This window comes from Patagioenas fasciata, chromosome Z (assembly GCF_037038585.1).
Source record: "Patagioenas fasciata isolate bPatFas1 chromosome Z, bPatFas1.hap1, whole genome shotgun sequence".
Taxonomy (NCBI): domain Eukaryota; kingdom Metazoa; phylum Chordata; class Aves; order Columbiformes; family Columbidae; genus Patagioenas; species Patagioenas fasciata.
In genome coordinates, this window is record NC_092560.1 from 20,650,309 (window position 1) to 20,668,317 (window position 18,009).

The 18,009-nt window shown below is 40.0% G+C and overlaps 1 protein-coding gene across 11 annotated transcripts in view; it reads left to right on the forward strand.

Annotated features, from left to right (window-relative positions):
- Positions 1–18,009, forward strand: part of NFIB (nuclear factor I B) — a 279,066-nt gene that overhangs the window by 34,718 nt on the left and 226,339 nt on the right. The window lies entirely within an intron of this gene.

Consider the following 18,009-nt stretch of genomic DNA (forward strand, 5'->3'; position numbering starts at 1 on the left):
TTAGGTATTTACTTCAGGTAGGTACCCCAAGAGAATGTACAATGAATTTTTCTCATTGTGTCAAATTTTAGCGATTCTTCCTGTCCTCTCCTCAATAAAACACACACCCACATACACATACCTCTAAACATGCATGCATGTGTGTGTGAGATGGCGCTTCACTTTCCCAGTAGATGAATGCCAACTTTGTTTAAAAACATCTGGCCTGACAGAGCCTTTTCAGCAGTTGCAGAATCATTCTAATGCATTTTTCTGTTTTTAATGGTGCAATATCATTTATTTTAATACCTGAAAATATAAAAGAACAGTGACCATAACGTAATATGCTGACTGTTGGCAAGTGCTATCTACATGTCAATGGTTTCCAAACACCTCTCTGTGTTTGGGATTACAGACGATAGATATGACGGCTCTTTTAAAAGTATATTTTCCTTATGACCAGGGAGTTTGTATTTCTTGAGATTAGGAACTAAGGCAACTCTTCTGTCTTTTTGGTACCATTTTCTACAGACAGTGTCAAGTGTTGCTAACACAGATGTGTTTATATTATGTAGCATAAACATGCCAGCTGAGCAAAGACTCGTGGTGCATGATGCTGCGTTTGAGTGGCAGTTTCTGCATTGCAGAGACTGTAGGTGGACAACGTAGGCAAAGAGTTGTGGGTAACAGAAACTCCAGAGAAACAGTATGACTTCTTATATATTTTTTCTAATTTCTCTTATGACAAAGCAAGAGGTTCAGCTCTCTGTGCCTGCATTAGCTTGAAGTGTCATGAGGGCCTTTCCTCTGGAGATCTCATGCTTGTGCAAAAGAACTGTGAGACTTGCAAGTCCTTCTGTTTGTTTATGTGATAAGTGCTATGCATATTTATATATAAACATACTTCAGCAAGACAATGATGTAGATTTGTGCTAGTGATTATTCTTTTCCATTTTCCAGTTGGTTTGGTTTATCTTTCAATTTGACTCTGCTTTCAAGTGCTTTAGCTATATCTTACTCATCAGCTAAACATTTTCAACTTAAAAGACTTTTTACTGCAGTCAGTATTCAGAAAAAAAACTCTTTGCATTTGCCTTCACAGGAAAAACAGTATGTTGTTTTCCTCAACTCAGATAATCTACTTTAAATCCTAGAAATAACAAGGCTTTTTTGTTGTTGTTTTTGTTTTCAGTCCAAACTAGCAGGTCAGATTAAAAGCCATGAAGATCTATAAGCCAGCTGATTAAGGGTGAGCACTATATATTTCCTTTTCTTTCCAGTATATGACTTCCAGTTAGAAAACTCAAATTAAGAACATGCCTTTTTAAAGACAAAATCAGTTGTCTGAACATGAGCTGGGAAGAAAAGAACATTTTATTGCCACATAAAGCAATGTAGTGCAGTCATTCCTCAGTTTCTACTGAACCAGGAAAGAGAGTAACTTCATCAGTGCGGCATTGTGCCTGGCTAACATGGCTTCTGGAACAAAATGTAGTATTCCCACGTGACTCTGGAGTTGTTATTTCACATCTATTGTCTATAACTGTACTCTGAAAAAAAAGGTTCATTTGCTTCCAGTTTGCCTATGTTGAAACTCCTCGGTCTGATCTGCAGGGACACCAAGTAGGAAAATTTTAACTTTTCCAGAGCTCTTTCTGAAGATCCACCTGGGAGGAGGATTTAGGCACCTCCAAGTATAACCATATTTGATCCTAAATCAGCAAAAACTCTGGGTAAAATTGCCCCCTTCGACTGGTGATACAGATATTTTCTCTTATTTCTCTTTTTTTCTGTGGCAGTTCTGTGCTCAGAACAAATGAAATCTGTGCTTTAGAGGCATATCATGCAGATAATAAATTAACAAAATGAAAGTTTCCTCCACCTAAAATTAGCAGGAAAATTCTGATTTTTTTAAATCATTGTGAATATTTTTATTTAAAAAATAATTTCAATTTTGTGAATTTTTTGCTCTGTAAGTTACCATTTTGTAGTTACACCTGCTTACAATATAAACAGAAGGGGTTGATTTGCTGCAGTAAGATCGTCCCTAGATCTTATGATCAGTTCTCACTGATAGCAAGTATGCAATTTTCTTTTTAATGTAAGCAATAGGTCTAATGTGAGTATAAATCTGATTTGCAATTGTAGGACAAGAGTCTTAGAGTCCCTCAGGTGGTGACTCACGAGAACTGCAGCAAACTGTGAAACATGGCAATTCAGAAAGGAGTACAAGCTTTTGCAAGGAACAAAACATTCTGAGTATAAGAGCTGACCAGAAAAAACATATGGTTTAAAATCAAGGCTGTTGGCTATGGAATGTATTTTCTACTTCTCTGTAATAGTGTCATGGTGACTTTTACTGTGTAAAGTCATTTACTCCTCCTTTCGAGGCTATATTCTATCTCAGAAGTAAGGATTTGTTTCTATTTATTTATGGTAGCATATTTTGTTCCAAAATTTTAGATGGAACTATGTAAGTTTATCCTTACAATTAAGTTGTGTTTCAGGATAAATTGAAAATGGGGATGCACACTCCCCTTCCTTTAGAAGTAACAACAAATTATTGTGCATTTTCACACAGATTCACACTTATGACAAGTTAATTTTATAATTCTTTGTGGTATTTCTCTCAGTGACTCATCTACTAAACCTAGATTTTTTAAAAAATTGAACTGTTCCCAAAAGTTGTCCTTTTGTATTGTTACTGTTGCCTGATATCTCTTAAGGATAGCACACTGTATTATCTTCCTGCGTGAAAGGCAGCAGGTGGGCCTTGGTGGGAAGCTGGTCCAAGGAGTGGTGCATTTTTGTTTTTCTGTGCTTTCAGTTTGTCCAGTTGGCTAAGTACCACCGATTGGCTATTACCTTCTCTGTAGCTGGAAGCTGATGCCCTCCATGTGCACTTGTGAGCAACTACAGCTATGCGCAAGCAAACAAAAGGCTGCTTGATGCTGCTGAAACCATGCCTTTCTGCCACATGCTTTTCTACACCACAGAGGGTTTCAGATGAAGTTCTGGAAATTTAAAGACTTTTGCAATTACCGTCTGGTAGATTTCTTCACCACAGCTGCTCTTCATCACATCAAGTCTGTTCTTTCCCTCCTCCTTACTTTAGCATTAATCTCTCCCATAACCCCTCAAATAATTCATACACAAAAATTTGGTTGTAAAGAAATACAAATTGCTCTTCAAAGAGAGAATCAGTAACATGGATTTCTCCTGTAACCTTACAAATGCTTTTGCTTCATTTGTGCATCACATGTTATGAAACCTCCATGCATAACATCAGTAACAGAATACAGGTGGGTCGGAATTGATGCAACCATGTTGTTCATATTGCTTTCATTCACTAAAAATTTTTTTTCTGGTCCTTGGAAGAAAAACTTGCAAAAGTGACTAATGTATTTTGTCACCTGTGAAGAAATGTAGGCTATCTCCACGGTTAATTTTAAAAACTTAGGCATGTGAGGCACTGTACAGCTCAGTGTCAAAGCCTACCTGTAAAAGACAGAGGTCAAAACAAAAAATGAACTCTTCCATCTGAAGCTGGTCAAAATCCCCTAAGGTGTGGTGTTTCTTGTGGTTTTTTGTTTGTTTGTTTGTTTGTTTGTTTTTTTATGGAGGAGAGCTTCAGGAAAACAAACTCCCCCTTCTCTTGCTGCATGGTGCATCCCTTGCCCCTCTCCTGGGTAAACAATCAGCTCTTCCTTGCCCACATGCCAAAGGCCATATTTCTGTTTGATGTGTGTGTCTGGGTGCTACTTGCACAGAATACAAACTGAGAACGAGACCTGGCTTTGTGGTCTGACTTGTACAGCATCTCACTGCAGCCAAACCCCTGCTGTGACCTCAGTGGGACTGAGCTGGGAGCTCACTATGCACCATAAATACATACTTTCAAAATGAGGAGTTAATGTGATTTTTAAGTTATTTTATTCTGCTTACCAGGTAGTTAATAACATGGATTCATTCACAAATGGAGGTCTATATCTATTATCAAAACAATATATGTTTACATACTATATAGCAAAAATAAAGTGGATTTTAAGCAATTCTGTCCATGTCAACATGCTTCTATATGAAGCTCTCTAAAATCAGAAAGACAGGAGGTGTCCTAAATTTGCAAAATTGAGAAGTCTTCAAAAAATATTTAGTGTACGATCAGGGTATTTTGTTCACATGGTTCTTCTGTACAGTCTGCTGGGAAGAAGTAAAACCATGTCCAGCCCTTCACAGGACTGGAGTGACTGATTGCACTGCATCTTTTTACCTCTGTAATCATATTTGCCAGGTGTTTGTTGCTGTGGTACTGAGGCAGTTCTGCGTTTTCGACCATATGTGCCTTTGAAGTGGGAAAGCACTTGGACTGTAATGACAGCCCATGTTACACTTGTACAGAGCCAAGAGTATTGGCTATTTAAGCAGCAGACAGTAGTTACTTCAGAGAGATAAACACTGTCTGCTGAAGCCCTTAGTAACGCATGGCTTAAAATGATAATGCAACCTTATCGTCTAACTATATCTTCCTTACAACTGTAAGCAGAAGCTGTTGATAGTATTATAACAAAACTTTACAACTATCCACGTAAAATTACTGTCTCAGAAAATGTACTTTCAGGTTCACTTTGTATTGCTTTATTTTGGTTGTGCTGTTGGCAGGGTGTCCACCTCTGTTTTTCCTACTGATACTGCAGGAGAGGACTCCAGCACACATTTTTTCAGCAAAATGTTGAGACTACGGAGAGTGGAACAGTTTCAAAACAAAAGGAAGCCTCTGGTCTTAACTTTAGATCTGATGGACAGTGTCATTGATTGCCATAAATATCATCATAAACACCTTCTTCAAATAAATGTTTTGTCAGAGAACAAGACTTGAATAATTCAGGGAAAGGGAATGTCTAGAGTTCTTAATAGATGTTAGAGGACTTGGCATTAGTGCTGATAATTTAGAATTTTAATCACTGGGTTTGAGTTGTTGCACTGCTTATTTTGTTTGTTTCTTTCAGTTTCAAAAGGGGATTTTACAGATGAGCATAGAGCCATAAAGTATGGATGGGGGAGATTTAATCAGTGCATACGGGAATGTACTATGCCACCAGATTGCAATTATTAGACCATTTCCACTTTCTTAAGAAGATCTTACTCTCAATTATTTGCTAGCAAATAAATGAGTAAACTAATAATAATGCTGGGGTCTTAGCCTAGCTTCCGTAATAGATGGCTCAGAAAAGATCCTTTGTAATTCAGTCTCAATACCATATGTCTCTGTTGACATTAAAGTGCTTAGTTCCAAATGAGTTGGCTTCATTCAAGCATCTTAATTCAAGAGTGGATGATTAGATCTTAAGCTAAAAACCTATTAGGATGTAAGCACTTATGTTGCTGAAAGGTATTAAAGGAACAGCATAGTATGGTTGCAGATAAATCCTCTATATCTAGTACCGATGGGTTAAACTTTGTTTGATCTTCAAACAATATTAAAAACTAGCGTAAATGTTCAAAGTTGAATGTCATGTAAGTAAACCTCCAGGATACACTATGTATGTGAAAATAAATTTTGATGGCTTTTTGAGAGACAGGGAATCTCAGATACGAGGACCTGACACTGTGAATAGAAATAACGTAAGATGCTTTAAGGAGTGCACAGACTCTTCAGCTTTTAGTACCGAAAACTGTGGTTTTTACTCCAGTCAGTAAAGCATGGCAAGAATAATAAGCAACTCCAAAGATCTTTACTCAATCTTTCCTTGGCATAGTAACTAGCATTTTAAATACTCCTGCAAGCTGTATATTTTATTTTATTTTTCATTTGCAGTGCAGTACAAATTATGTAGTGAGCAAAAAAACCCCAGTCCTCTGTTAAGTAAAAAGAATTAATGCATGATTCCTTACTGAATAAAACTAAAATACTGGAAGTAAAAATTGCTATTTTGGGGGACTGATTTATGGCACAATTTAGTTCTGCATGTGACCCAGACCACTGTAAATTTATTTTCTGAATGCTGTATTTTGTCTCCAGTCCTGTAACAAACAGGAGAAGAAAAATAATACATAAGTGACCTTGAAATCTTACTTAAATAGTATTTTATAAAATATTTAATAAAAAAACCCAAAATAATAACTGAATTTCAGAGCCAGACGTGTGATTTTGGGATATAATTGGCAAAATTTTTGAGGGCCTGGCTTCAGCAATGTTTCCAAAATGGGTTGCAGGACAACATTTTCAAGAAGCAACTACTACATATGGTCTGATTAACTATGTAGGTGCTCACGCTTTGCTAGTGGTCACATTCCCTGCTGTAATGCAGTCTATGTTTAAAAAACTGACGAAGTGCGTTGTTGCCATCTAAAATTAAACTACACTCCTTCATGATTGATTACTTTTGCTTACATACAGCAGTCCTTTAGGGAGTACAACTTAGGGTGAAATACAAAAAAACCCAAAAAAAAGTATGAAAAATCTGATTAAAAGTGAAATGACTTGCTTTGGGTTTGTTTTGATAGTGTTCACTTACTGATGGTTCTCTGGCAGTTTACAAGATGCTGGTTGTCCTCATTCCTTGCTAAAAAAAAAAAAAGGCATGCAGAACCCTGGAGAAGATCACAGAATCATAGAATCATTTTGGTTGGAAGAGACCCTTAAGATCATTTAGTCTAACCATTAACCTAACACTAAACCAGGGAACATCATCTATATTTCTTTTAAACACCTCCAGGGATGGTGACTCCACCACTTTCCTAGGCAGCCTGTTCCAATGCCTGACAACCTTTCTGTGAGGAATATTTTCCTAATATTCAATCTGAACCTCCCCTGGCACAACTTGAGGCCATCTCCTCTTGTCCTATCACTTGCTACTTGGGAGAAGAGACCAACATCCCTTATGCTACAACCTCCTTTCAGGTAGTTGTAGAGTGCAATAAGGTCTCCCCTCAGCCTCCTTTCTCCAGGCTAAACAGCCCCAGCTCCCTCAGATGCCCCTCATCAGAGTTGCACCCCAAATGGTGATGGTGAACTCGACACTATTGTACACACTGCTGTAATAGAGAAGGAGAAATAAGAGATATCTTTGCAACCCATAGTAAAAAGACATGAATTTAGGACATGCCTGCATGTGAAAAAGGAATCAACTTCAAAAAAACACTTTTAGAAGTCAGCTCTTTTGGAGAAGTATGGTCTTCCTGGTGAATGAACAGTGTGCTTTCTTCTTCCCTTCTATGAAGTTCTCATTTATTAAGCAGAAATCAGTAAGATACCTCTACTTTATTTGAAAACAACAAAACTTTCATATTTAAGCAAGCAAAAACTCAAAGTAGTCTGTGCTGCTACAGGTCTTGAGAACTGTTCTTTTAACCTCATTTCTGCTAGGATCCTGAGCTGCTGCAGGTGAGGGCAACCAGATGCAGCTGAACCTCTCCCTGTCCTTGGCAATGCCATGGCACACAGACAACAGCAACTCTATCAACTTGTTCTGGAGATATGGTCCTGCACTTGCGTGCTGCTGGGTCACTCAGCAATCAAATTGGCCTTAGGATCCAGCCTGGAAGCCAAACTTGGTTTTGTCAAGTTAGCCAATGCACTGTTGAGGCCTCAGCTTGATTGTGTTGGCTGCAGGAGGAGACAAATACTTGATTCATGATATCAAAGTCAGGTATCTGTGTCTTGGGGCTGATTTGAACTGCACACAGATGCTTTGCAGCCTGTAGCCATGTGGTTCATCCAGCCATAAGGATTAGGCAGCTGTATATCATAAACACATGGCATGAGATTCAGACAATTTGATCACAGTCAGAACAAGAAAGATTTCACCCATCTACCCAAGCAATTCGCAACATTATTGATCAGGGTTTCAATAGCAACAACAAAGCTCTTTTTATCCAGTTTTTAGCACCCATTTGTTCATGTATTCGCTAGGGTCTGGTACAGGACCTAGGCTAACATTGTGCTTCTCAGCTGTGTCTCAACAAACCTCTGCATCCATGTGTCCCCTTTTGATACACACGTGTGATTAAACTAACTCTGTCAAAATCTGCTGCTATGATGAAGTGAGATAAATTGATACAATAATGTGAGCATGCTTCCTTACAGACTACGTTGTTTTGAGTAATCCTCTGAATATGTACAGGTTTACAGGATTAAATGAATATATGAATTAATTAGCCTAATGGAATATTGTGTCCAGTTCTGGACCCCTCAGTTCGAGAAGGACAGGGAACTGCTGGAGAGAGTCCAGCACAGGGCAACAAAGATGGTTACAGGAGTGGAGTACTTCCTGTGTGAGGAAAGGCTGAGGGAGCTGGGTCTCTTCAGCTCGGAGAAGAGGAGACTGAAGGGGTGACCTCATTAGTGTTTATAAATATGTAAAGGGCGAGTGTCACGAGGATGGAACCAGGCTCTTCTTGGTGACAACCAATGATAGGACAAGGGGCAATGGATACAAACTAGAACACTGGAGATTCCACTTAAATATGAGAAGAAACCTCTTCTCAATGAGGTTGACAGAGCACTGGAACAGGCTGCCCAGCGGGGTTGTGGAGTCTCCTTCTCTGGAGACATTCAAAACCCATGTGGACACATTCCTGTGTAACTTCATTTAGATGTTCCTACTCTGGCAGGAGGATTGGACTGGATGATCTTTTGAGGTCCTTTCCAATCCCTAACGTTCTGTGATTCTGTAATGGGGAGAGAGAGATTAATGGGGAGAGGGAAGACTAGGGAGTGAGTAGTAATGCATGAATTCACAGTCCTTGAGAACTAGGAAAGTCAGAGGAATCAGGGCAACTATTCAGTACTCCTTGACAGCAACAGGAGCTGATTTCCATCAGCACAATTGAACCTTGGTAATTAGCTTGTTTCATAACTTCAGAAAATGCATATGTTCTGTATGTTTAAAATAAATGCCCCTATGGCAATTTGCAGGAATGACCAAAAAATTGTGAACTAAAGGATAGATAGTATTTGAACAACGGGGAAGTTTTGAAAAGAGGCAACAACCTCTCCCTGTTCTCACTGAAAAAAATCATCCCACTACATTCCAGTTTCTTCTGTAGGAGTTCTGCTTGACTTAGGCTTTCATTTCTAACAACTTATATGCTTAACCTGAATTTGCTCATGATGACTCTTCGGTATTCCCACCTTAACCAGTTGTGGTGGTTTCTCTCTTTTTGCTGTAACATTATCACTTCCAGTCTCACAGTTGCTGGTAGCAGAACCAGCAGCTACTATTTTCTGATTACGTGACTGGAGCTGCAGGCTGTCTTGGTGCTGCTCCCAGCTCTATCTCGCTTTGCAGGCAGCACCTGCTCACAGTCAGTGCTTCTTTCAGTCCAGAGTAGCTGGATTGTGTGGCACTACAAGCTAAAATCCAACTGAACCCATAAATTTTGGCTGGAAATCCTCCCAAACAGGTCGCAGTATCATATGCTTCAGTACCGTCCTGTGGCCCACTGTATCCTATCCCCTTCACAAAAGGCACAAACAGATCTCATTGCTCATGGTGAAAGAAATATAAAGCAGTTCAGCTTATAATAACAAAAATATTTATGAGAGGGATGTACCCTCAAGTCTTTGGGGTACCATGTGCTCATCATCACCACTGAAAGTGGTGATGCCCTGAAAGTCCATCAAGTTAATAAACTGTTTACCACTGAAGCTGCGTAATGCTGTGGCTCCAACCCTTCCACTTGTGGCAACATGGGACAAATTGCTCCACCAGAAAGGTGTATGGAGGATAATGCTCACCCTCCTTGGATGGGGAGGAGGGAGATAAGAGCTATGATGATCAGCACATCTCAAAGATTGTGAAGCCTGTCCCTGGAATAGCTCCTGGGGTTTAAGAACCGAAAGCATAACCTCTCAGACTGGCAGGAGGGTATGGACTGTGTCAGTTCTGCTCTCACAGGAGTACATCAGGGCTAATCTTTTATCTCCTTAGTGACTTTTTTGGTGCTTCTAGAAAGCACTCACAATAAACAGAGACTGATCAAATACCTGCTTTATTAATGTATGTGAAGCTGAAAATTGCTATCAAGACATGTTTGGTCTAACAACAGTAAACACGTTAAAAAGTGATCAGACTAGCTAATTTTTTTTTTTTTTTTTTGACTGCATTGCTCATTATCATCTCCTTGTAAGGAGTTTCACTTATTCTTCAATATTTTCAAATCACTGATCTGAATGTGAGATATGGTTATCTCTTTGCAAAAGGGTGTTTTCTGCAGATTTGCCTGCCATATGACAGTAAGTGCACAGAAAATGCTGCCACACAGAAAGATGAAAAGAGCATCAAGAACAAGTTAAAATGCAGCATAGTGGCAAGGATGGGCTCTATGGGATTTCCTCTTTCTTCATGGGAAGAGAGAGCATGCTGTTGAACAAAACTGCCTAACAGCCATCCTCCAGTCATGTGGTTTGCAATGCATATGGCAGTCTCCTGGCTTTTCGTGAAACTGTATTGTTGTGTTACAGCAAAAAAAATTATGAGTAACATCACGTATACAAAATCCTTCCCTTGGATACACCTCAACCAATTCACTAACAGCAGAAGGTTACATGTGAAGTCATGCTTACATGCTGTTTATAGTTAAGAAGAACATGTGCTTGACAGTAACAGAACATCCTGAGATCTTTTCTATTCTCAGTCTATTTTAGGAGGCACAGGGAAATTTTTCTCCCTTCCCAGGATGTTGGTGTTGCACCCTTGAAGAGAGTTTTCAGATGCAGCAACTAAATTAGGGAAAGATCAGTACTAGTTCATGCTCCACTTCAGGTAAGTCACAAGGCTCATTTTGATGATACAACTCAATTTCCATGTTTTACTTGAGTAGTATGCAAAAATTTTAAAGAGCAAGGATCATTTCGGGAAAAAAATCCCACCCTTAAACATCTTCAGCTGTAGGAATATAATTTGCATAAATACTCAGACTGAGAATTTTGCAAGAGGACAAAAATTACAAAATAAAGAAACAACAGACAACACATTCACTTGTGTGGCCATGCTAGCTTTGAGACACTGCTGGTCCTGTCAGCAGACAAGAGTCCTGGCAGAACACCTGAAGTGTTTAATTCAGTTTAGATCTCTGGCTACCAGAAAGAAACTTGAAACTGCAGGAAGGGAAAAGAGCAACAGAAAAGAGGAACAAAATGCTTAGGACAGAGAACAATTTGTTCATGAAGAAAAGTTACGTGATATTGGCTAAAGGAAAATACTTGACGCTTGCAAGGTCATTCGTGACCAATTACAGGGATGTAGAGAGCAAATGAAAAGCATTGTAGCATGGATGCATTTGAATTAAAAGAAAAACATGAATCTCAAGGTGACTTTTCTTGACTAAGAATCTTTGTGTAGATCACACGAAAAATAAGATGGGTTGCAATACTAATGGAAATAGTATTACCAGAAGAAGAGGAAAAACTCCTTGCTGTTGGCAGTGCTGCCAAATGAATTCCCCTAGATCTTTTCCAGCCCAGGCTTTGCTTCTAATGGGCATTAATTGTATTTTCTGTCTATACACAGAGTTAACTGAAGTTCAGAACAGAATCTACCTGGGAAAAGTACTACAGCCAAATCACAAGCAGACACCCAACAGAGAAAACCCCGACTTCTTTATAGTCCTGTTGCAGTGAAAGTGTAAGGTTCCTCAGTATACTCTGTGCCAAAGCCTCAGTAAAATGACAGCCCTTTAAGCAGATAGAGCAGCAAGTTCACCCTTTCCTGTAGCTATGCATGACTATGCATCACCCTCCCTGTATACCCTTTGATTGTTTTAATGTTCATTCTTTATTGGGAGGTGAAAGCTGGACTGTGGTGCAAGCTGCCTGTGCAAGGCAGGAGGTAGGAGATTTGCTGAGTGACAGATCCATGCAGTACAAAGGGCTTTGCAAGGCTGGTGCAGATGAACAGGAGAGGAGTCGTCCTTGCAGGTCAGAGACGGGAGCACACTCTGCCTTTAGGAAGTCAGGTGGTTCTCGGTCCACAGAGCTGGTGATAACACGTGGCAGTCAGCAATCATTTTGGTGGAGACTATTTGAATATCCTGCATGTATGTAGCAACAAAAAACTATGCCTTGCAATTATAAAATACTGCCTAATCAGAACTGTCTATATACATCACACTGGGACTTTAGACTGTGCAAATGATGGCACCAGGCCAAAGGAGCAGAGAAAGCCTCTGGATGCTGTCCTGAATGGTTTTGCAATATTTAAATGTAACTTTATCGCTCCCCAGCTTTCCTGTTCATTAAAAATACAATCAGAAAGGATGGGAACAGTAAATATTGGATAAGTGAACTCTGCATTGAAAACTAACAAGTGGATATACTATGGCATGACGTCCCCTACAAGGGTGTTGGGTGTTACTGTCAAGACAATGTCAGAACTCCTGTTGTGAGTTATTTCTTCAAAGCAGCTTTTCTGATCTGGGTGATGATTGTACCTCCTACAAATGCTAGGTTTCATTGATTGTCCTTATTATTGCTGCATCAAAAAGTCTGTAAAGCTTTATATTTTTGTTAGTGAAGAGCCTGAAGCCAAATTTTGTCAGCCTGTAATAAATTCTCTTTTATTTTCATTGAGACAAATCACCCATATTGCCTATATGTGCAGATAGACTTTCTTGCCTGAAGGCATCTATGAGTAAAACACTGAACACAGAAAATTCCAGTAGAATTCTGTTCCTGATAGTAAAAAACAGTACTAAAAGATACTTTTTCACTTGTACATCCCCAAATGTTTGGCTATGACAAGTGTCTACTGTATGAATTGCAATAGCCATCTAAAAAAGCTTATTTGATATTGTGCTGCAAACCGTTGACAATTTAAACTAAGTAGTTTAAAGAGAGTAGTAAGCCAATGTTGGGCTTTGACATAGCACCCAAGTCTTCTCCACCATGTGGTCAGAATACATATTTGAACTGCATGAAGTTACTCTGACAATCATGGAGACTAGCATTGGCACTCAAAATTAAATGGAGGTGTTGTGTCTCTGATGTTTAAGATCAGAAGAAACACACCCTTTCTGGTAGAGACAGGCAAGAAACAAAGTGAGAGACCCAGATATGTAATAGAAGTAGGCAGAGACCTGATCAGGGTCTTCTACTGCCTATGTGGATGTCTTGGGCTACTTGGCTGTGGGTGTGCAGAGGGTATCCCTGTCTCAGGGCTTTCTGTATAGTGTTACCCTTGCGCGGCTAATTCACTAACTCTATGGCCTGATGCTGGGGCCACTCAGCTAAAACAAAGGTGAGCAGCCTAGGGGCTGGTCCTATTAAACCCTTGCTTATCCTAACAGTAAACTGAAGAGTTCAGACCAGAGACAGTAGGGGAATTCACCTTATATTAACTAATAATTTGATAAGTAATGAATCCTTTTAGGAAATGAGAGAAAGGGAGAGAGACGCTATTTGTATCTGCTTCAAGTCCTCCTTCTGGACCTGCCCATGAACCTTCTGGCAATTTGGGGGCTAAGGGAGTGTCTTCTGATTACTTTTTTTCTTTTGACCAGTGATTCAATCCTGAACAAGAGAAATGTTCTGTCCAAAACTGACATTTTAACAGAATCATTGCCTTGAAATATTTTTTTGAACAAAAACCTACAAACAACAAAAAGTTTAATTTTTTAAAAAAAGGAAACCGCAAATATTTAGAGTGCCTTTATAGTTATGTGGGTGAAAATTTCACAGCTGTTTTCTGAGCCCAAGTAAAAGTACCAAGGCTGGGCTCAGGGGCAGAGAATCACATGCCTGTGCACATATTGCACAAGGCATGCTCGTGTGCAATAACTGTCTGCAGGAGAAAGAAGGAAAGATACAGTAATAATGTTTTATTAATAGAAATTATTAAAATAAATATAAATGCAAAAAGTAACAAGAGGTGTAGAGACTGAGTGAAAAGTAGTACCAGTGTAGTACAATTAATGAAATGATCATCCGTTGCACAGTGGCTACTGCTTGTAGTATCATTTCAAAGATTTGTGGACTGTGATCTTAAGCTCTAAAGGTTTATGAACGTGATTGATTACATTTATTATAAACTGCATTTTATTCTCATGTGTAAGTCTGAAATTCTCAGGTGTAGGTCTGAAATAAAAACAGTATATCAAGTGACTCCAACTTAGCAAAAAATGCATTAGATGACATTCTAAGCTCTGTACAGCAAGATGGAACTAGAAATACACTTTGTCTCTCTGAGACCCAGATTTTAAAAAATCACATGAAAATTTTTGATGGGAATCTAGCAAACCTATTTCAGTGCTGCAAACAATAAGGCCTCCCTAGGACTTCTGTGGGAAGTGACACTGTACAGTAGACTAATACAGGTTACAGAGCTTGCAAGGGCCCTGTCTCAACACAGCTAAAAATATTTTAGTGATGATTTGTAAGACAAACCACGTTTAAAATCACATTCTCCTGAGTATTGTGCTATAAAGCACCTCAAGGAGTCTTGCAGTAGTTTTAACTTAATCCCTTTACTTACTTTGAATGTGCATGCTGTGGACAGAAACCTATATCTATAATATTTACTAGACTTCTGCCTGAAGGGGAAATCCGGATGTTCTGAAACTCAAACAAAACTGAAGTTACTGTTGTTACTTCAGGACAGGTAAGCAGTAATAACAAGACCCAAAATTTTTAAAAATAAGGTTACTTAAGGTCTTAAGTATGGAAATGAAGTAAATATTCTAAGAGCTATATTTCCATGGGGCTACAATGACAAGAAACTTCAGAGAAGTTACTACTGAATCATTTTTGTTCGAGGTCTGTTCCACCTGCCCATGTGTGCATGATGCTGAGCAGTGCCATCTTCCAAATGTATTTCTGTTCACATGCAGGTGATTAGGTGATGGTACTGTACTGTTTGTTTGCTGTGAAGACCTTCTGAGCTGACTTCAACCCTTATCTACCACCCTTCTCTCTGAACCACAGTTTTACATATTTTTAAATTAATGTATATATTTAAAAAAAAAAAAAAAGAGAAATAAAAAAAGCAGTAATGAAGATCCGCTGGATATGCTGTCCTGATAGTGTCTGTAAATACTAGTGCCCAGTTTCTTCATCCCATTTAATCAAGGTCTTCCTGAGTACTGAGGAGTATCATAAGACTTACCACAACAAAACATTTGCCCAGAAGTGGCAATCACTGTCCAGCCTCTCAGAGATACCTTTAGAGTTAAAAGGGTTTGGAGGCTGGTGAGGAAAAGGGGAAAAGGCCTTCCTATACTGTGACTTCTTACAGCTGACAACATGTATGTGATGGCTTTACAGGTAACATTCACACTTCAATGCACAAGCTGGGCTTGAGGTCGTTGCCTTCTCCAGTCCTTTTTCCTTGCCAGAAGAGTCAGAAGGTGTTCTGATAACACCTGCTTTTCAGAGATCTGAGAGACAGGGATGGAGGGGGGAGGTAGAGAGAGTCCTAGTACCTCCTTATCTTCATGTCATTTCTAATTTTCATAGTTATGCTTAGTTTCTGCTAAGTAAAATGGCTTTATGAGGCAGAAGCAAATCTAAGTTGAGGATTTAGGTTTGTGTCAGATGCATACAACTCCTGGTCCTGGTTTTCTTTCTTTCAAACTTGTGACAGCAGTGCAGTCACTTAGCATAGGGCTAGGCTGTGCCTAGCAGGACTGGAGATAAGGGAAGAAGCAGCCTTCCTGCCCTCTGAAAGGGTTCACTGACCCTTGAGCAAAATATTATTCTGGTCTCACCAAGCCATTGAGCAAGGCTGTAGAGTGAGGTACAGCAGTCCAAACCACCACTACAACACACTTCTGCTCGATATGGCTCCAGTAACCACCAGAAAGAATACCTTTTCTTTCTCTCCTGCAGCTCTAGTGGCAAAGAAGACTCTGTGCGCTTCCCTAAGGCAGAGGTAATGCAATTCAGCACTGAGGCAGACTAGAGTCTGTTTCACAGTATCACAGGATGTTTGGGATTGGAAGGGACCTCGAAAGATCATCTAGTCCAGTCCCCCCGCTGGAGCAGGAACGCCTATGTGAGGTCGCACAGGAACATGTCCAGGCGGGCTTTGAATGTCTCCAGAGTAGGAGACTCCACAACCTCCCTAGGCAGCCTGTTCCAGTGCTCTGTCACCCTCACTGAGAAGAAGTTTTTTCTCAAATTTAAGTGGAACCTCTTGTGTTGCAGCTTGATCCCATTACTCCTTGTCCTATCATTGTTTGCCACTGAGAAGAGCCTGGCTCCATCCTCATGGCACTCACCCTTTAACAAGGTCACCCCTCAGTCTCCTCCAAACTAAAGAGAGCCAGCTCCCTCAGCCTTTCTTCATAAGGGAGGTGCTCCACTCCCGTAATCATCCTTGTTGCCCTACGCTGGCCCCTTTCCAGCAGTTCCCTGTCCTTCTTGAACTGAGGGGCCCAGAACTGGACACAATATTCCAGATGGGGTCTCACCAGGGCAAAGTAGAGGGGAAGGAGGACCTCTCTTGATCTACTGACCACCCCCCTTCTAATACACCAGAGGATGCCATTGACCTTCCTGGCCACAAGGGCACAGTGCTGGCTCATGGTCATCCTGTTGTCCACCAGGACCCCCAGGTCCCTTTTCCCTACACTGCTCTCTAATATGTAATAATATGTAATTTCCCAACCCATACTGGAACCTGGGGTTGTTTCTGCCCAGATGCAGGACTCTACACTTTCCCTTTTTAAATTTCATCAGGTTATACCCCACCCAACTCTCCAGCCTGTCCAGGTCCCGCTGGATGGCAGCACAGCCTTCTGGCGTGTCAGCCACTCCTCCCGGCTTAGTGTCATCAGCAAACGTTCTGATAGTACACTCAATTCCCTCGTCTAAATCGTTAATGAATATATTGAATAATATTGGCCCCAGTACTGACCCCTGAGGCACTCCACTAGATACTGGCCTCCAACTGGACTCCACACCATTGACCACCACTCTCTGGTTTCTCTCTTTAAGCCAGTTTGCAACCCACCTCACTACTCTATTGTCTAGACCACACCTCCTCAATTTAGCTGTGAGGATGCTGTGAGAGACTGTGTTTGTCTTTTTAATGTCGCAGACCTTCATTCAGAGAAATTCCACACCTCAACATGTTGAAGACACACTGAGGACATTTTAGTGTTCTTGTGTATGACAGCGTAGTAAGTTTTTTTTGCATGTCTTCCTTCTTCTTCAGAGACTCGGTGTGGCACTATACCACCACAGTGAAGTTGTTGCTGTGATCTCCAAGGCTATCACCCAGGCAAGCTTTGCAAAGCAGTTAATTTTTTTAACTAAATAATGACTATAAATATGGGGAGGATGAGCATAAGGAAAACAGGCTGCATTTTATGAGCAGAGCTTGAGTGCCCCGGAACTTGCTGCATTATTATCTTTCCCCATGATAATCTCTCTTTACATTGCACAACTTGATTTCTGTTGGAGCTCTTATTTGAGAGAACTGATATATTTTTTTGCTCTTGTGGCTATTTGAATGTTGTTATTTGCAGTTTTTTGTGTCACAACACAGGGCAGGTGCTTCTCAGCAGTTGCTTCTATATAAGAGTAATTAGTGGTCTTAGTTGATAAAAGCTAAGTGCTCACTCCACTCAGACTTCATCTGCAGCATTTGACCACCTCCTTCCACAGTAGATGACGTAAATTCTGGAAAAGGTGTTTGTGTGTTCTGTCCTCATTGCAGATCTAAGAAAGAAGACGTCCAAAAATACAAGCACTTACACTGGATTGAAGCATACCTGATACAATTCAGGAAATGCAGTTTGCAGTTAAGCAGATTTTGTTCTTTTGTCTACATCTGTCTCTACAGTGCACTGTCAGACTGCTGTCATGACTTTGCTTTCCCCAGCACTGATGAAACAGGGAAAAAACAAAAACAAAACAAAACAAAAAGTTCTACCTGAAAAGCCTTGGGGGACAGGACAGGAGTAGGGTTATTATAATTATTTTGAGCCTGTTCTTAGGCAATCTTGATAAGTACAGATTATTAAGAGAAAGGAAAAGTAAGTCTGGAAGCAATTTTGAGAATTTTGAGAAACACGTAATTACTGGTAATA